The sequence below is a fragment of the Camelus dromedarius genome, chromosome X (assembly GCF_036321535.1).
Source record: "Camelus dromedarius isolate mCamDro1 chromosome X, mCamDro1.pat, whole genome shotgun sequence".
Lineage (NCBI taxonomy): Eukaryota > Metazoa > Chordata > Mammalia > Artiodactyla > Camelidae > Camelus > Camelus dromedarius.
In genome coordinates this window covers 81307219-81328482 of record NC_087472.1, presented here as the reverse complement: position 1 = coordinate 81328482, position 21264 = coordinate 81307219, and the positions used below count along the sequence as shown (strand labels likewise).

Genomic DNA, 21264 nt, shown 5'->3' with positions numbered 1-21264 from the left:
AGCGCCCCGTCCCTGCAGTCCACCCTGAGTGAGCGGAACCTTAAGCCAGCACCAGTGCTCTCCTTTCAATTAGAAACGGCTACAAGCAACATGTAAACAAAAGGGAATGAACAAAAGGGAATGAACAAAAGGGAACATCTCCTCCTTCAAGTAATGGATTTAGTCTGAACCATTTGCTGTGTTCCAAGCACTATGCTGCGTACTGGGAATAGCAGAATGAGTAAGAACTGTTGTCTCTGCCCTCCTCTCCACCCCCACCCCCCATCACTACCACCACCACCAGGAGCTTTTAGTCTAGGAGACAGACTTACATGATTTCAGTTTGATGTGCTGAGTCCAAAGAGAGGGCACGGACTGTGAGGGTACTGCTGGACCACAGTGGGCCAATGAATCTACCGATGGCTTTCAGGGAAGTCTTCTGACAGGAGAAGGAGCCTTAGCGGAGGTCTGCAAAGTCAAGTGAAGTGTCAGTTATGTGTTTCAGGCAAAGGAAATTAGTAGGCAGGTTACGGGAGCAGGATGCAACCTGCAGAGGACAGGAAAGTTGAGTGTTAATAATAAATGAAGCATGGGGCATGAAGTAGTCAGAGAGTCAACCATAAAAACCATCGCTTAAATTGCATGTGTGCCTGCCATATGCCAGGTTCTGTGGTAAGACCCTTACCAACAGAAAACAATTAAATTCTAACAACAACTGAGGTAAGCATCATTATCATCTTTGTTTTTCAGATGAGGAAACTGAGGCTGGGAAGTGTTGAGTCACTGGCACAAGTTCCCACAACTAATAACTGGCAGAGTTGACATTTGAACCTGTTTGATTCCAAACTCTTAGCCAAATCCTACACTGCTCCTCTGGGTAGGAGATGGGTCTGAAGAACATGGTACTTCATCTTAGTCAATAGCAAGGGTCATAAAACTTTTTGTAATAAGGGACCAGATCATAAATATTTCAGGCTTTGTGAGCCATATGGTCTCTTGCAACTATTCAACTCTACTGCTGTAGCGGGAAAGCAGCCACAGACAATACATAGACCAATGAGCGTGGTTGTGTTCCTATAAAACTTTATTTACAAAGGCAGGCATCATAATGGATTTGGTCCATGGGCCATAGTTTGCCAGTTCCTGACGAATAGGAAACCATTAAAGGGTTTTAAGCAAGGAATGGATGTGATCAGTTTTGAATAGTGCTGTTCTAACAGTCTGGTTCATGCCAGAAATGCCCGCAGGCCATCCCAGTCTAGATGAGATGGCTGGTTTTAATAAGTGTCAGCAACTGGGGCTCTGTCTCCGCATACTTTCACTTCTCATTCATTTTATCCCTTTATTGCATAAATATTTATGGAGGTCCCATCATGATCCAGGCACTGCTTAGGCACTAGGGATATAATAAAAACCAAAAATAAAGTGGTTTCTCTCCTTCTAGTGTGAGGAAGACACCTACAGACACACACAAGCAAATAGATACCATAGGTTAGGTTATGATAAGTGTTAACAAAGAGGAAATAAAATCAGGGATAGACAGCACTGGGGAGGCCAATTTTATATGAAATAATTAGGAAAATCACTCTGATAATGGGATGTTTGAACAAAGACTTGAAGGAAATGAGAGAACTATATATATATATCATATATATAGAGAGAATTATATATATTATTATATATTTTAATACATATATATATAAAAGCAAGTTTGAAACCCAGTATACTGGGACCATTTAAGAAATAGCAAGGGCATTGATGTGAGTGAGGCTGAGTAAAGATGAGGGGTGTGACAGGATGTTAGATGGGTAGCCAAGAGTCAGATCAGAATAAGGTCAACAGAGGGATATTTAAAGAGTCTGGGGTGTAGTTTAAGGTGTGACTTTCAGTGGTGGCCAAACTGGGATTGGGGAAATTTTGTCACATAATAGCTTAGAATTGGTAGGCACAGGGTCTTTAAGGAAGCCTTGGTAAGTACATTGTTGTTTGGTAAGTGAACTGTTTTCCAGGAGAGCAGACTGTTGTCTCAGATAAATTGACTTGCAGGAATTTCCTGGAGCAAGCAGTGAAGCTATTTATTGGTTTATAGTCATTGGTTTATAGTCTTATCTTTCCTGGGAGAGGTTTTCCTGTAACAAATAACTAAGACATGTTGACACAGGTGGTCTCAGTTCTTCGTCCCAATTGCTGTGTCACGTTGATGTAAGTGGTCACGTCTCACATGTTTAAAGACATATTGCATTATGATATGTGTAAGCTACATTTCAAAGCGCAAGAAAGAGACCCCGGTGGTAATATTATACAGAACAACTATGCTGGGTGCTTTTCATGCACCATCCAATTTAGTTTTCACAATAACCCTACCAGTACTACTTTTCAAAATTATAGATGAGAAAACGGAAACTTGGAGAGTTGACGTGCCCACAGGCACATAACTAGAAAGCGAGAGAGACAGGATTAAAATTCAGGGTCTTTTTCCCTCCACAATCCATATGCTAAACCACTGCAAAACACTGCCTCCTATAAAGCAAAAACAAAAAGCAGCACATTTCTAATAGTTAAATTAATTAAACAAGGAGGTCATCATACTGATGTGGCTCTGATGCCACGGAGACGCCTACCTAAGCCTGAAAATGCCTTAAAGTTACAGAATTGAAATCGAGGGACAACCAACCACAAACAGCCACCAAGGCGTTAAGCTGTAGTCAATCAATAATTTACTTAGTTTGCGTCTGCCTTTTTTTTTCTTTTTAATAAAAGTCTCTCCCCCAGCTTCTGTCAGTGGAGCGCTCCTATTTCTGGTTTGGCACTGCCTGATTGGAATAGATTTTCATTCAACTAAACTCTTAAAATTTGTATGTGCCTCAGTTTATCTTTTAAAACCATATTTAAAGGAAACTAGCCTGTGATTTTGTGAAACTGCTCAATCCGAGGTCTAGAAATGCAAATTATCTAGTAGATATGAGAGGAGTTTGAGAGGAAACTGGTCTTCCTCATAGAAAGAAGTGCGTTGTTGCTGTTTGGAAAGGAAACGATCTTTCCTCTTCTACCCTTTGGAGTTCTCCATTGGGACTCATGTAACAAGACAGATTAACAAGGGAAAAGCATACACATTTATTTAATGTAAGTTTTACATGACTCTGGAGGCTTCATAAGAAAATGAAGACGTGAAAAAATGCTTAACCCTGAGTGTTTCTCTGCTGGGTTGGATGAAGAGCGGACATTCATTTATAGAGAGGACAGGACAAAGCATATGAGGCAAATATAGTGAACTGGGGGCAGTTAGCAAGGCCTGTTCTTTTGAATTCCTCTCTGGGCCCCTCCATCTTCAGAGATAAGGATGCTCCTTTCCTCCAGGTGAAGGAGGGCACTTTTCACATGAGGGTTCTGTGACTTGCTTCAGGGGAAGGTCAAAGTCCTGACTTCACCTGCCATTTTGAAGATTCCTCCAACCTGAAATATTCAATATGCCCAGGTGATGTATTTTGGGGTAGCATTCCTGAATCCTGTCAAACAAAAATACTAGGGGATATACAAAAATTGAGCAGGAAAATGCCATCTGTTGTTTGTTTCTGTAGATCATAGAGGGAGGGGTAGGGCCTAGCAAGGTTAGAAAACACACACACACACACGCACGCACGCAAGCACGCACGCGCGCGCGCTAGGTAGTCCTTTGTGGAGCTGAGGCAGGGGAGAGGATAATCAGAATGCAGTGTTAGATAAGAGGAACAATAAAAAACAAAAATAGTAATAAATTAAAATAGTACATAATAAAACAACAGAACATAAATGATAATGTATTATAGCTTTACAGTGTGCTCAAATCTTCAGACATATCTCATTTAACCCTCACCTTCACTCAGAGAGGTAGGGATTTTTGTGATTCCCTACTTTCCAAATGAGGAAGTTGAGGCACTGAGCTATTAGTACCTCACCCTGGTCACACAGCTACCAAAAACCTCAAATGGGGGCCTGCCTAGGCTCAATGCTACGCCTTTCAAATATGAGGTCAGGTGTGCCCTGACTTTAGACATGAGATGTGAATAAAATTTTCAGAAACCGAGGCTCTTCCCACAGAAGTCAACAAGTTCAAATACGCAGCTGCATTGATGCGTTTTAACCTCCGAAAACATCAATCACCAGAGGAACCACAGGGGCAGTCTGCACCTTGCATTTCAAGTACAGCTGGAAGGTGATTTCAGCCAGGGTTTTTTAATCTAAAGCAAGACAAGGAAGCGGGGATGAGCCGCAAAGTTTAATTTAGAAAAAGGGTCACAAAAGGAGACCTTTGCATCCCTGTGGGGTTTCCTTGTCTGTGTCTGGAAATGGGGAGGAAAGAGACCCGGAAGGGAGCTCTGCGTGTGACATGAAGGACCACAGCTCAGCGCTTCAGAAGACATCTTAAAGGGATACATTTCCTCCTGCAGGGCGAGAGGGGGTAAGAAGAATAGCAAACATTATCTGAGTGTTTACTGCACACCAGGCACTGGCAGGGTCCTAAGTGCTTTACATACATTATCTGATTTGATCCTCACAACACCTCTGATGAGGCCCAAGCAGAAAAATTAACCCTGCTTTAGAGAATCAATGGAGAAACACAATGCAACTTAAAGGGAACTTAAAGGAGAGGATGACTGCTGTATTTATACAAAATAAAATTAGGAAAATAAAGATCAATCTCTGTTGCTTATAGATTTCTATAATTGCTGGGGAAAGGAAATGAGAGGAAATTGTACCACACCCTCTGCTCCCTCCTCAAATGAACTGTATTTCTATCAGATCAATGGTTAGTGATTTTTTTAAATAAAAACAAAACAAGAGAGGTACAAAACAAAGCAAATAAAAAACACCTCAAGGTATCTAAATTGTTTCCAGATAAATGAATGTTCTTTAAAATATCTAAGCAATTATGGAATAAAATCCATAGAAACCATGGCAAAGAGATATTTTTCCCATATGAAATCAATCCTCACCCAGAGGAAAGGAAATGTGAAATGGAAGAGCATTCCATTTTAAAGAAAATCAAGAAGCAGCCAGAATAACAAACTATAACCTAAACAACTATCAGCCAAATGCAGTGTAATTTGAACCTAAACAGGGGTAGATGCTAAAATAGACCTAAAATTCTGCAGCTATTAGGAGGTAATTGATAATAATTATCAAGGATGTACCATATGCCCCCAAATGTTCTAAGTATTAACTAATTTAATCCTAACAACCCTGTGAGGAAGGTACTATTATTATCCTCATTTAGAAGCAATGAAACAGAGTCACAGAGAACATAAGTAGCTTGCCCAAGATCACACAACTACAAATTATTGGAACTAGAGTTTGAACAGAGCACAAAGCTCTCCAAAAATAAGTGGCACAAGAACCCCTTGCTTAAAAGAGCAAGTTCTAGTGCAGGGCTGGGCTGGGGTGGGGAGCCTCTTTAAAGCTACTGTCTGGCACAGAGTGGCAGGGGAGGTAGTCCTATGCAGAACATCTTCCAGAAAGAAACAAATGGTGAGTCTGGCAGCAAGGGGGAGCGGAGAGGCAACCGACTTGTAGCTGTCAGTCTTTAGAGAGGAGCAAATGCCAAGTCATCGCTCAGGAAGCCTGTGGCACAGGGGTTTTACCGCAAGACTCCCAGGCTGATCTTGTCAGCCTGAGCTGCACAATCCATGTAAACCCATTCTGAGAGTCTGCATTTCAATCCAAGCAGGCTGAAGCCTCGTGTGCCCTTCTCACACAATTCTTCAGCCAACAAACGGTCTATAACACAGGTAGCTTGTTTTAAATATAGTTTTTATATTGTTGAACCCAAAATAGACTGTTCACAGAACAAGGTGGAAAATAAGGTGGGGAGGTGGGCAGCGCAGGGAACTCTCCTTCATGCCTCTAGTCAAAGACATGTAATGTTTAAATATAACAAAATGAAACTTTTAAAACCTGAGAAAAAACTGTGAGAAATTTTAAACAATAAACTTAGGGTGGTTGATCAAAGTCTGGAGACCAGTACTATGTCAGTTAAAAAAAAAAAGACCGTATAATCCTGGCTAGTATATCTGTATTTAACATATATATAAGATGGATTTTATGCTTACAATTGTTGATAGTGGTTTACCATACCATAACCTTATGTATTTCTCTATACAACTATATATAGATATAAATCTAATCTTCACAGCTCCATGAGACACATATTCAGAAACCAGCCCTATCTTTAGAGTCAATGTGTAATAATAATAATAATAATGGTAAACTATAAATAGTTTATTTCATTCTCTATAATATATGTAACCTGCTATATATATACATGTATATATATATATGATATATATATATATATATATATATATATATATATATATATATATATATATATATGACACAGTCATCCCTTGGTATCTGTGGGGGATTGGATTCAGGACCTCCATGGATACCAAAATCCACAGATGCTCAAGTTCCTTATAATTGGTCCTCAGTATCTGTGAGTTCCTCATCTTTGGATTCAAGCAACCACAGATCAAATAGTGACTTCGATCTGCAATTGGTTGACTTCAAGGATATAGTGGACACCATGCAGTGGACACCACTGATGCTGGACACTGTTGCTGACATAGTCTCAGTGACTGGGAGGATGCCCTAACATACCCTGTGTCAGAGTCACCGAGTTACTCTCCAGTCTCAAATTCCTGGAGGTGGGTGCACAACTCCATGGTGGAGTATGGGTTGTGGTCATTGTAGGGAAGCAAAATTTGTCACCCCAAAACGTGTCTCTTTAGCATGTGGATTATTTTGAGCTGAAAATAATCAAGGCTCAAAGGGTTCAGGAAGAAGCTTTGACCTTCCCCTTAACTGCTTAAAAGAATGTAGATAGAGGACCTGATGTAGAAAGGGAACTGTCACCATAGATAACTATGGTATGAACTAGGTGAGTAGACAGGGAGGAACCTAGCTAAGTCTGTTTATTAAAATTCCTCTTTGTGTCCCATTGTCCCTGCATGGCCCAGCAAACATTTACTTAACAAACTTTTGCTTTTCCATCTCTGTATGAACTGCCTTCTTCCCCTTTGAAGTCCCAAACCACTACCTCCAACACCCTCTTGTCTTTAGCTGAAGGTGGCATTTAAGGTGAGGGTCTCAGCCATTTGGGGGACTTACTCATTTTTCCTGGGCCTCTCCCATGTATACACGTTATTAAACTTTTGTTTGATTTTCTCCTTTTTATCTGTCTCATGTCAACTTAATTCTTAGACCAGCCAGAAGAACTAGAGGAAAATTTCTTCCTCTCTAACACCTGGCTACCCTGGGGCAGAGAGAGAGAGAGAGAGAGAGAGAGAACAATTTCAACTTCCCTAATGTGAGGCAGGGCTCTGCATGAAATGGAGGATTCCCACTGAAGGAGAGCAGATTTTGCCAGCCCCAAATAGGCCTATTTGGTACAAGGATTATCTTGAACTGGTTATTTTTAAGAAACAGCAGACACAGGAGAAGCTCTGAAAACTGAGTAGAAGTTACCCTTTTGTAAGAGACATTTACATTTATAAGGGAACTCGCCTTTGTGATCATGTCTTCCTCTCTGTACCAGGAAGAGGAGGATGACTAAATCTCTAGACAGCAATGGAAAAGGCAACAATTTAAATCTACATAATAACCATACCCTTATTTACTGCGCTTTTCCTGATCATCCACCATAACTGCCCGCCCCCAACATCTTCTTTTGTCTTTAGCTAAAGAAGGAATTTAAGGTGGTATCTTGGGGCTACTTCAGGGAATTACTCAGTTTTTTTCTAGGTATTATCCACGTAGACAGGAGGTACACACATTATTAAACTTCTGTTTGTTTTTCTCCTGTTAATCTGTCTGTTATTATGAGGGTGGAGAGCTCAGCCAAGAACCTAGAAGGGTAGAGAGAAAATTATTTTTCCTCCCCTACACCAACAACAGGAAGAGGCTGAATGGACAGCAGCAATAATGAAAACTGTCCATTACAGCATGTCCTAGCGTAGGGGCTGACAGCGTAGCCACTAGAGTCAACACACTAAAATCAAATCCTGTCCAGTACTTGCCAGCCCTGTGACTTGACTTCTCTTCTTAATGGAGGTTCCACCTGAGAACTAAGCTCTAAAGCAATTAGTGGATGCAATGCACTAATTTCTCCCCTTTGTACCTAGAATGGTGCTAGGTGTGTGCCCTCCTTGGAAGAACTGAGAAAATAGTCACTCAAATCTTTTTTTCTAGGGCTGAATTCTCTTACTAAATCCCTCATGAGGGTGGCTACAGGTGAGATAAATCATTTACCGTTTCTATGCCTGTCTTTCTATTCTAACTTCTAATGTGTGAGTAAAAACTTTACCTTGGTCATATTTTTTTAGAGGGGATTTAATGAGCTAAGACATGGAAAGCACTTAGCACAGGGGACAATAAGAAATGTCACTGTTATCAATAGCACATTCACATTTATTTTTTCCACTTCTTTCCATAATAAATAGTAAATAGTTGAGGGATGAACAGATGTATGGCTGCTGAAAGATGGTCAGTAGTGGTGTGCAAAATTAGAAACAGACAGGAGGCAGAAAGACTGTTTGGAACTTGCTGGAGGAACAACAGAAAAAGATAAAGAGGTTTTGAAACAGGGACAGTAGTGAAAATGGAGAGGAAGCGGGTTTCTGAAATGTCGCTCAGATGGTTCCACAGGACTTGGAATCTGACGGGGCATGGGGAGTGGCGATAACTCAGAGCTGTGGACTTGGAAGACTGAATGAATGAACGGTGGTGCCATTCATAGAAAGGGAAAAAAAATTCCATGGAGAGCTAATGAGCTGAGTTTGGGACACTTGGGTAATTAATTGTAAAAGAAATGGGAAAGACTGGATACTGAATCAAAAAGATCTCTCATTAAACTCAAAGAATCATCCAATCAGGATTGAATCCAAAGCATTTCAAGCAGAGGGCCACATCTGGTGGCTTGGTTGTATGGTTGCAAGTCACAGAAACAATTGTAAGTACCTCAGGGAGAAGAAGCAGGAGGGTACAGACATTTATTTTTGTAATATAGGAAAATACTGTGGAATTAATAGGGAAGAGTATAGCAGAGCCTCAGAAAGAGATTAGAGTTGCCAAGGAAAGCCATCGAGTGGGCAGGAAGATGTTTCCTGGTCTTTTTCTTGGGTTGGCTTCCTTACTCTTTCCTTGAAGTTCAGCCTTTTTGGCTACCGAGGGCACATGCTGGGAGGTGGCCCTGCCACCTGCAGCAGATGTCAGTCCAGCCTTCCTTGACCCCTTTTTGTCCTTTGTGTGAATCCCTTAGCTTTGGTATACTTTCCCTGCCAACAGTTAGCACCTGTGACTCTGTTTACAGGCTTGCCCAGGGAACTTGCACATCCTGTTTACTGGATGTAGCAGAAATGGAAGTGCTGAAGAACTTACATTCCCCCACTCCTAGCCATTAGCTAATGATAATGGCTGAAGGCATTTGAAGTCCAGGCTTCCTTGCCTCTCTAATCATGAAAACTCCAAGGCATAACATATCCTAGGATTCTGCTGCAGGATTAGATTGAGTTCCCCTACCCTTTGTGGGACTATTGTTTCCTTCTTTTTCCTACCCAGTTTCCATCAGTCCCTTACTGATATTTCCTGTGAGTACTTACTTCACAATTTATTTGCAGATGTATCCTCATTTCAGAGTCTGCTTCAGAGGAACCCAACTATTGCAGTTTTGATTGTGTCTCCCCAAAAATATATGTTGGAAATAAGGTCACTGCAGATATAATTAGTTAAGATGAGGTCATTATGGTGGACCCTAATCCAATAGGAAGGGTATCCTTCAAAAAAAGAGGAAATTTAGACATAAACAGACATACACAGAGGAAAGACACAGAGGGAGTGGACGGCCATGTGACTGAAGTGATGCGTCTACAAGCCAACAAAGGCCAAAGATTTCTGGCAAACACTAGAAGCTAGAAGAGGCAGGGAAGGATTCTCCCCTAGAGCCATCGAAGAGAACATGGCCTTGATTTCAGACTTCTGGCCTCCAGGATGTAAGAGAACAGATTTTGGTACTTTGTTATGGCAGCCGTAGGAAACTAACACACTAATCAGCAACAACTTGCTCCCAAGTTTTTACATCTCTTCTCTTTAAGAGATCAGCATAGACTGACAATAGATTCTCTCAGCTCCTATTCCAAGTTCCCAGGGTATAGATTCTGAATGAATCACCCCATCCTTCAACTGTACCTAGGGGATGGGGTAACATTGCACAAACAGCAATGCTGTGATTTAGAGGAAACAGTTTCCATACAAAAGGGGAGCACTGCTTGTTCCATGGAATGGAGAGACATCCCCAAAGGTGCCACTACAAAGACATTTCTCAGAATGGAATTTTCCAGTCCTTCATACAGTCCTAATGACAAACTGGCATGTATCCAACAAGAACTGCTGAAGGAGTTTGGTTATTTTTTCAAATTCAGAAGATGTTCCAAATTTACAGGGTTTCTGAAACATGAGATTTGAAAAAGCCTCAAAGTTGATTAGTGTTGCCATTTTGATTTCCTGATTGGGCTTCTCAGTGGCAACAATGCATGCCACAGAATAACATTAATTCTGAATGAACAACAAACCCTGCTGTGCACTGAAACATGAAGTCAATTTATGTCAAATGTTGTTTCACAGAGTTTGAAACATAATAAACAGAAATCTTACCACTATATCTAAGACTTGACTTAGCAGAATAGTGTTTTATCTTTAAAACCAACTCTAAAAGAGAGAAGAAAAGAAATGGAGTTAGGGGAAGTTTGTTTTTTCCTTCTTGTGACTCAAACTGGGAGCAGAACAGTCTGCACACTGGCTCAGAGGGTGAATTTCATTTCCACTATCTCAGCAGCAGCCAATTTGAACCTGATTCAAAGTTGATTGTTTTCAAGCAGTTACTAGTATACATGTATTCATTAATGGACAGACACTGAGCCTCATTTTTCTTCTACTTCTCTGCTAATCTAGTTATGAAATGTGATTTTCAGCAATCTGAACATGTGTGCAATGAGATGAAATGCAATTTGCTTATTTCAATATCCATCCAACTTTTCTTTTTAAATAACATTTATTTTCTCTTTTAGGGCAGAGGAATTTCAAAGAAGGGAAGCTGGCCACTTGAAGTTTCTTCCTGAGCACAGATAGGTGGCTTTCTAACAAACTGGCTAAACTCTTGACTGGTTAACATTGCAGTGTTACTCAGGAGCAGACCCTGCGATGAAAATTTCTATGCAGTTCCTGTACGAAGGACGAGTTCCTAGGGGAGCCTGGCAAGAGGAGGAAACAGAGCAGTGAGAGAAAGAAAGCAAGCAAGGGTGTGACTTTAGGCCAAGTCCTGCCCTTAGCCTGATCCTGAGTGAGTTACACCTCAGAGTTTGTGCTGTTTCCAGGCCAATAACTGGGTTGTCTTACTCCTGCACCAGTGAGTCACTGGATAAGGGTTACCAAGTGCTCTGATGTGGCTGTGTCTCCCTAAAATTCATATGTTGAAAACCTAATCTCCAAGGTGATGGTATTAGGAGGTGGAGTCTTTGGGAGGTGATTAGGTCATGAGAGTGACACCCTCCTGAAGGGGATTAGTGCCCTTATAAAAGAGACCCTATAGAGCTCCCATGCCTTCCACCATGTGAAGATACAAGAGGCCTACAACCCAGAAAGGGGCCCTCACCTGATCATGCTGGGACCCTGATCTCAGACTTCCAGCTTCCAGAACTGCAAGAAATAAATTTCTGTTGTTTCTAAGCTACCCAGTCTGTGGTCTTTGGGTATGTTTTTATAGCAGCTGAAACAGACTAAGATGAGGGTGGGAAGGGCATGTGAACTCCCAGGAACTTCCAGCTTTCTTGTGTTGTAACAGCAGACCCAGTAACCTGAAGGCAGGCCTCAAAAGACAGTTACAGGTGTGTGCTGTTAGAAGCAAAACATGCAGAAACTATTAGAATCGTGCTTATAAATGGTAAAAGGAAAAAAAAAAAGAACATAGAGTAATTTGAGGGGCAATGGATATGTTTAGAACCTTGATGGTGGTGATGGTATCATGGATGTATGCATATGTCCAAATTCATCAAAATGTGCACATTAAATATGTGCACTTTTGTATATTAATTGTATCTCAATAAAGCTAAAAAATAATAAGAAATGGTAAAAATGGGGGATCCAGCAGTATCCTTGATGACTTCTTAATGCCAGGTAGCTTTTAGTTGATCTCATTAGGGCAGAAAGTACAGTTGACCCTTGAACAACACAGATTTGAACTGTGTGGATCCACCTATACACAGATTTTTTTAAATAGTAAATGCTACAGTACTACATGACCTGCAGTTGGTTGAATCTGTAATTTATACATGAATCTTTCTTTCTTTCTTTCTTTCTTTCTTTCTTTCTTTCTTTCTTTCTTTCTTTCTTTCTTTCTGTCTTTCTTTCTTTCTTTCTGTCTTTCTTTCTTTCTTTCTTTTCTTTCTTTCTTTCTTTTCTTTCTTTCTTTTCTTTTCTTTCTTTCTTTCTTTCTTTCTTTCTTTCAACTTTTTTTTATTGATTTATAATCATTTTACAATGTTGTGTCAAATTTGTGTAGAGCACAATTTTTCAGTTATACATGAACATGTATATATTCATTGTCACATTTTTTTCTCTGTGAGCTACCATAAGATCTTATACATGAATTTTCAACTGTGCAGAGGGTTAGCGCTCTGAGCCCCCAACATTGTTCAAGGGTCAACTGTACAGCTTTTTGGTTCAGCTTCTCCCCAGGCTTAGGTGGCCCATTTTAGCCTTCTGCATGACAGCCCCCATGCCTAACCCAGACTCCTGGGTCACCACATGTCAGCCTGGACTTCGGTGTCCTCCATCTTCACTAATATGACAGGGTGGATCCAACATAGACTCATTCTTTTCCCTTTTTTAATCCAAAATTTGATTGGTTCGTGGCATAGACTTAAATGAAGGCAAAAACCATATCTTCTACAAGACTGCAAACTTAAAGTTGCTGAAATCATTATTTGAGACAATATATAATGTTTTAAACATCAGGGAAAATTTTCAAGTCTATTTATGAAGCATATTTATTAGTGAACATGTATTCAGAAATTCCAGTTAATAATAGCATATGTATATATGTCTCTTGTCATGGGCATCATATATTGACTCATGCATGATGAAATCTGAAGAGGAAATATAGGATTATTTTTCCATAGCAAACTTCTCATGGGCTGCTACAATGCAATCAAGGGGAATAATCCGGAAGGCCTACAAATACCATCACAGTGTCCATGTAGAATTGCTGTAACTTGGCAAGAGAAGCCCAAGCTTTATCCTCAGCTTCTCCTTTCCTTGCAGGATTTATACCTGCCTGGGCCTGTCTGGAATCCCAAGAAAGCAGTTAGAGAAGTCTACTTCTGTGAGAGGTTGATTTGCCTCTTGGGAAAGACTTTCCATGAGGAAGAAGAATCATATGGGCAGAGCTCGGTTAAGGGCAGTGAACAGAATCTGAGGGAAAAGGAAAATTCTGAAAAAGCAGTCAGTTACTCCAGTCCTGCCTCACTCCTCCACTCCAGCTCTAAGGAACTCATGCCTAAGCCCGTGTCAGGAGGCTCTAATAAAAGAATGAATGAAGAGGTAACATCTAAAGACATTGACATGGTAAGACATCAGCCATGTTAGTTCCAACACCTTTGCTGGGGATGACAAATGGCATAGCATTGTTGGCTCATTCCTTCCACGCAGCCTAGGGGCTCTTTCTGTCACAATTTATAATCTGATGATCTAAAGCTATCCCTTTCAACCTAGGAGATAAAATATGTTGTGTTTAGAAAATACCCTCCAAATGACAATCCATGACCAACGGCCCTGAGCAATGTGACCTCAGAGGGACACCATTAGAGCAGGGTTCAGTTATATTGGAAATGAACACCTCTGTGCAGACTCTGTGGGACACACCAGTGGCTGCAGGAGTAGCAGGCCTGTGGGTGGGTGGGCACACACTGCTATTTATCATCAAGGGAATGTGCAGTGAAGGAAGAAATCATTTCCTAATTTAACTGTTTGAAGGAAAAATGAGGAGTGATAGAATTAAGGGTATACAAAAGACATTCACAGAGTTTTGCCTTCTACCATGTGAGGATGCAACATAAAAACAGCCATCTGTGAGCCAGGAAGAAGACTCACCAGACGCTGAACCTGCCAGTGCCCTGATCTTGGATCTCCCAGCCTCCAGAACTGGAGGAAAAGGGAAGAAAGCATATAAAATCTCTTTAAAAATGGCTACTTAATGTCAGAAAAGAACAGCAAATTGAAATACAGAGTTGAAATGAGTATACTGTTTACCTCAAGGACCAGTTGCAAGAGATGAAGGCAAAAACCAGCGAGGAGAATCACTATATACAGAGAAACACTGAACTGTGGATTTCACAGATCCAGGGGAAAAAAGTAACAAAACAGAGGAACTCTTGCTGCATAAGATTGAGAGTGTAAGGTTGAAAACTGAAGAAGAGAAGTAGATTCATACGGAGATTGAAATATTCATTAGAAAGGAGATGCAGAAACTTGAGGAGATGCTAGAATTCTGAAAGGAGAAATCTGACAAGGACACAGAAATGAAGCAGAAGAGACTGAATGCTCTCAAGGCTGCAATGGCCAGTGACTTAGCACATCTTTAAGACCTTGCAAAGATGCTAGGGGAGTTTGAACAGATCACTACTGAAGATCATACAGAAAAGGAGACTGGGAAGAAGACAGAACAGGATGGTGTGGAATTAAGCAGCATCATAAAGCTCCAGGCTTGGTGGCAAGGCACTGTGATACAGAATAAAATGGGTGCTTTCAAAGTAACCAAGAAGACAAAGATGATAGCAAGGAGTCAAAAGGCAAGAACCAGGACAAGCAGAGAGGTAAGAAAAAGTAACCAAGTTACTTCTATCTTTTCCCCTGGTATTCTGGGCATGGAAAGGAAGACCAGAAGGGAGCAAGATAACTCATTGATGGGTTTTCCCATCAAAGATAACTTCATTTATAGGTTGTTTCTCATTTGAACATTCTCAGATGAGGAATTTCACTTTTCCTGTTATATTAGTTTTCAAACCCTGAATTATGATTATTTGAGTTAGAGCTTCTTCATATTGGGAAACAATTTGGCTGAGCAGAAGTGTTTCTAGAAGACTTGTGAAGATTTCTCTCCCTCTTTCACACCAGAAAAAAAACAGTTCATGGGGTTAGTTACAATCATGCATTAAAACTCCAGTGATTCCTATAATGTCTCTGATTCTGGTTTCACTCAATTTGTCTATAGTGAAAGAACTCTTAGGAGCAAAATGAAGTGTTCAGTAGGAATTACAAGATGATGTTTATAAAATATCTAGCATAATATACACACAGTAAAGTTTTAATCAATGTTAGTTTGAAAAAGGAAAAACAAGATCTACAGAGTTTAAAGAATAATTATATATCAAGCATTTGCATAAAAATAACAGGACATCTGAGTTCTATTATTTTTAACCACTCATGTTAAAAATAATAAAACAATGCCTATGTCTAAGAAGCCCACTGTAGCCCATACATATATATATATGTATGTGTGTGTGTGTGTGTGTGTGTGTGTGTGTACATATATATATAAAATGAGAGAGAGAGAGAGAGAGAGAGAGAGAGACTAGCTCTCTGTGAATCTGTTATGTGGTGGATTACATAAATTGATTTTAATATTTTACCATCTCTGCACTCCTGGGAAACTGCTAATATAGCACAATGTAGCATCCTTTTCAATATAGCTGGATTGGGTTTAATATTTTGTCTAGCATATTTGCATCTATATTCGTGAATGAGGTTTACCTTTAGTTATTTTCTCTTGTCTTTGAATGGCTTTGAATATTGCAGTGGTTAAAAATAATATTCCCTATACCCTTCTAAGTTCTCAATTGGGAATCCTGTAACAAAAGACAGAGTAAGAAGAGAAATATCAACAGAATTTTATTAAAAACTCTACTTCATGGATACATGGGACATTGCCAGGGAAAAATTAGTAACTCTCAAAGAGATGGCTTAGAACTCAGGCTTAAATGCTATCTTCAAGTAAAGGCAGAAGAAACAAAAGTGGAGGGAGGGGAAGCAGGACAGCTATGGAGAGGTTATCAAAAAAAGCACAAAAAACAAAGGCAAGGTTTGTTATGCAGATTTAAGTCTATGCCTTCTCCATTGATAAGAATTTCTTGTGATTTAGTCATCCTTCTCTTCCTGGTGCAGGGAGTGAGACCCTTACAAATGGAGACATCTTATAAATGCAAATATGCTTTACAAAAGAGTTAGGTCTACTGTTTTCAAAGCTTCTCCTATGTCTGCTGTCCCTCAAAATAATCTTTATGCCAAAGAGGCATATTTTGGGGTGGCATATTTGGCCACCCTTCAGTATCAAGGTTATGCTAGCCTCATAAAATAATTTGGAACATATTTCTTCATCTGTTTAATTGGGAAGAGTTGGTGTAAGATGAAAATTATTTCTTTGTTGACTATTTGCTACAACTTCCCAACAAAGACACTTGGACCTGGATTTTTCAAATTTGTGACCACTAATAATATTTCTTTAATGGTTTTTGGAGACTTCAGTTTTCTAGCTTTCTTGGAATGAGTTTTGGAAAGTATGGTAGTAATTAATTAACAGTAATTAACAAATGGTCCAGTTCTCCTTCCAGTCACCTGATAGAATTGCATTGAACCAGGAGGTTCTTTGAAATTATTTGTTGTCCTGTACGTTGCCTTGTCCAGTGAAATGTGAACAAAAGTGATGTATTGTTCAGTGAGCAGCATTTAATAACAAGTACAAGACTCTAGTGCTTTTCTTCCCTCTGCTAAGCACCTGGCTTGGTCAGCTTGAGTCTCCGAGTGAATATGATGATGGTCAGAGGGCACCATTTTTTTGTGTGTTAAACCACTGAGATTTTGGAGCTGCTTATAACTACAACATAACATCATAACCTAGCCCAACCTGACAGATTCTATGTTATATTTTCCTAGGAATACATACATTTTATCCAGATTTACCAATTTTGGTTGTAAAACTATTCATAAGATCCTCTTACTTTTTAGTGCCTATATACTAGAAAGTAATACTCCTTCATTTCGGTTATTATTTGTTTTTTTCCCATTTTTTTCTCATGTGAAGTTTCTCAAAGTGACTAGTCATTTCAAAGAACCAACTTCTTGTATTGATCATTTTTATTTCATGGTTGTTTTTTATATCATTTAACTTCTGCTCTTACCACTTCATTCCTACTTTCTTTAGGTTTACTTTGCTCCTTCTTTACTAACTTCTTGAGATTGTCGTTTAGATCTTTAATTTTCTGCCCTTCTTTTCTATTTTAGGGCTACAGTTTTTTTCTTCTAAGTAGTGATTTATCTGCATCACAGAAGGTTTTGTGTATCAGGGTTTTACCATCACTTAATTCAAAATATTTTCTCATTTCCATGATAATTCCTTCTTTATTTAGATGTGTATCTAATAAATTATGTTTGCATTATTTTTATTCTGCTTTATAATCTGTCTTTTAATGAAAGCATTTATTCCATTTACTTTTATTACAATTACTGAGAAACCTGGATTTGATTTTGTGCTATCTGTTCATCCCATCATTTTGGCTTTCTTTGGATTTATTCATTTTTATCAATTCATTTTTTAAAATCTTGATTAGTTTTCAAATCATATGTTTCTCTTCTTTATTAGTTACATTAAAAATTTCAGTATGCATACTTAACAGTGAAAAAGAATATATATATATATATATATATATGAAACTGAATCACTATGCTGTACATCAGAAACTAATACAGCATTGTAAATCAACTATACTTCCCTTTAAAAAGGTTAAAAAATATTTTACCTGGCAACAATTTTACACTTAATTGGCAAAAAATTTTTAAATCTAATAATACCAAGAATCAGAGGGGACTCAGCTTATACATGTTGCTGGTGTAATCAGTGAAACCACTTTGGAAAGCAGCTTGCTATTATCTGTTAAAGTTGAACATTCACTGAGTCCCAGTGATTCATTTCTAGATAAAAAAATATACAAAGAATGAAGATGTGTAGCACCCCAATTATCCATCTGTAGGCCCCAAGGAAACCCCTCAGAGTCCAGCTTGAAAACCATTATATTGGATGATCTTTAATAGTGATTTTAATATTGGCTGATAGGATCTTGATCAAAGCTGTATTTTGTTTTCTAAAAGCTTTAGTATTATCAACATACAATAAACTGCACATATTTAAAGTGTAAAAAATTTCAAGATGCATACTTAACATAAAGTCTGAAGCTAGTCAATACATTTATCTTCCTCTATTTACACCCCTCTCCTGATTTACATATTGTTTCTTTATATTTTAATTCTACCTTTCTTAAAATTCCAATTGACCTTACTATTACTGCCTTATACATACAGTCAAGGTTTACTCATGTTTCTTCACTTTGTTTGCTCTTTATTCCTTCTTGTAGCTCAGACCCTCCATCTGGAAAAATTGTCCCTCAGCCTGAAGTATATCTTTTAGAATTTCCTTTAAAAAGATGCTATTAGTGGGAAACTATCTTTTAGTCTTAAGAGATTTCTTTACACTTCCCACACTCCTGAAATATATTTCACTTGGTATAGAATAGTAGGCTGGTAATTATTTTATTTCATTATGTTGGAACTCTTATTTCTTCATCTTTGGCTTGTGAAGGTCTGATCTTAAGAAGTCACTAATAGATTAACTGCCATTCCTTTGAAGATGATCTATGTCCTCATCAACTCCTCTTCTCACTCCAGTTGCTTTTAAGACTTTTGTCTTTGTTATTTTATAGAGTCACAATGCTCTAAATATGTGTTTCTTTCTGTATATCATATTTGTAATTTGGTGGGTTCTTTCTTCTGTGGATTACTGAATTTAAATCATTCTGGAAAACTGTCACTATCTCTTTAGGTATGAACTTTGCCTAATTCATTATCTCTCCTCTACTTCTTGAACTCTGATGAGAAATTCTTCTTAATTTGTCTTTTTATGTCACTAATCTCTATTTTATTATCCATTTCTTTCATTTTTGTGCTTCATTCTGAAATATGTCTTCTGACTTATACATCATTTCACTAATTCTACCTTCATCTGTGTTTAATTAGCTAATAAATCCATCCATTTAATTTTAAATTCAATTATTATATTTTCATTAAATATACTTGGCCATTTTGTATAAGTTTCTGTACCCTGCAAATTATTTTAAGCTGATCTTTTATTAAACATTTCCTATATAATATTTTAAAACCTGCTTTTGATAATTCCAGTAACTGAATTCTGGGGGAGTACATACATTTCTATGGTCTGTTTCTTTCCTACTGATTCTTATTCCTTGTGATGTGTTTCTTTGTGTACTTGCCTATTATCTATTTATTTATTTATTTACTACAAGCTGCTCACTGTTCGGAGAATTATTTACATTAGCTCTTTGATGTCTAGCATGAATATGATTCATACAGAAAGGAGCAGCATCTACTTCCACTCAAAATTTGGGAGCATTACTAGTTATCAACCACTTTAATGTAAATTCTTCAAGCTTTTCTGACCACCTAGATGATGTGGGTTGCAAATCATAAAAGCTCTGACTCTGGTTTTCTGTCTTATATTTGGCTTGACAATTTCCTAACTGTCAGTTATGTAATACTTCTAAGGATTTTAAACTTTACTTAGATTTTTAAATTGTTTTTAGCGGGAGAGTGAGTCTGAATTCTTGGCTTGACCCCCTGTTTATACTCAGGTTGTTTTTGCCCAAGAATCCTGAGTATTTTTATGATGATTCCATCTGACAATATTTCTACATAAAGTATAATTTGGAAGCTTTTTTCTTATTCCTACTATTTGGGGGATAGGAGGGTGGTTATGTATTTGGCTAATGATCTGTTTGTTAATGATAGTGATATATTTATACCACATTTGTCCCAGAGAAACACGGTTCTGTTGATTATTTTCATGCTGATAAAATTTATTAAAATGGAACATTTCACATTAGCATTATATGTACTTTTCAATTTAAGATTGTGGAAATGGGTCTGGTAGGGCTCAGGAATTCTATTCCAAAACACGGCACCTTGGCATATTGAATATATTAAGCTGAAGGATGTTGAGAAAACAGCAGAAACAGGAAAGTCACTGTGACCTCCTCTCCCCCCTTCACCCTTCTTCCCTGAAACAGGACATAAAACACTCATATGAGAGGTGCCCTCCCTATACCCAGAGGAAAGGAGCATCCTTATCTACAAAGACAAAGGGACCGTTAGAAGAATGTGAACAAACAGGCTTTGCTAACTTTCCCCCAGTTTACTACACCTGCCTCATGCTCTCTGACCTATCCTGTTTCTACATAACTGTCCACTCTTCATCAAACCTAGCATAAAAATCCTCAGGTCTGTTTCTTTGGGTCTTTATTTCCTTATGAAGTAAGTCTCCTCTGTCATATAAAACTTATATTAACTAAACTTGTAGGCTTTTCTCCTCATAGCCTGTCTTTGTCAGTCTAATTTTCAGACCAACCAGGGATCCTAAGAGGCTTGAGGATAATTGTTATCTCCCTAAGGGTCACAAGCATTTTAAGGGTAGGGACTAGATCTATTTTGCTACTTGATTCCTTGTACATAACAGCTTCCACAGAGTGGTACTCAACAGATATTTGTTGAATGAGTAAATTAATGAAATTGGTAAAGAATTCCATTATGCATTCTCTGCTACCTCTATCGGCTACCATTAAGGTTTTTCTGTTTCTTATGTGGAGATAAAACGAAAAAAGCACTCTGTCTAAAAAATTATACTGTCTTCTAATAGAATCTAAGAGTTGTTTGGGGGTAAAGGATAAGGGAAGCAGTTAAAACCCCTCAGGAGAGCAGAGTAAAGAATAGAGGCATTGTAGGTGTTCTTTGAAATTCTGATTAGCCAGAGAACTCCTGCAAGGAGATTTGGCTGCTGAAGTGGGGTTCCAGGTCCCTACCTCCCTTTGAATAGGAAAATATACGTGAAAAGCATATATTAAGGAGGAGAAGCATAATCTTAGGAAATGTGATATACCAACATTCCTTCTGTGATGAGTTACTTAGACATATGATATCGCTACTATTTGTGCAAAATGCATTTATTCAGCAAATGAATAGCATTTTCCTTGTCTGCAAATATGTACAAGGATTAATTTTCCTTCCTGGGGCCCCGCATACCCAAGAGAAGTATGATTTCTGTACATGAAAAACTCAAATTGGTGAGGTTTAGAGAAGGGA

At 38.6% G+C, this 21264-nt stretch overlaps 1 long non-coding RNA gene and 1 pseudogene across 1 annotated transcript in view; one reads left to right on the top strand and one right to left on the bottom strand.

The window, feature by feature from the left end:
- Positions 1-324: 324 nt before the first annotated feature.
- The window catches only part of LOC135320188 (uncharacterized), a 182846-nt gene continuing 161906 nt past the window's right edge, over positions 325-21264 (bottom strand). Inside the window, exon 3 of the long non-coding RNA XR_010379420.1 lies at positions 325-447. This is a non-coding gene — a long non-coding RNA (uncharacterized LOC135320188). The remainder of the gene's footprint in view (positions 448-21264) is intronic.
- Positions 13198-14893, top strand: LOC105096776 (dynein regulatory complex protein 9-like; annotated as a pseudogene).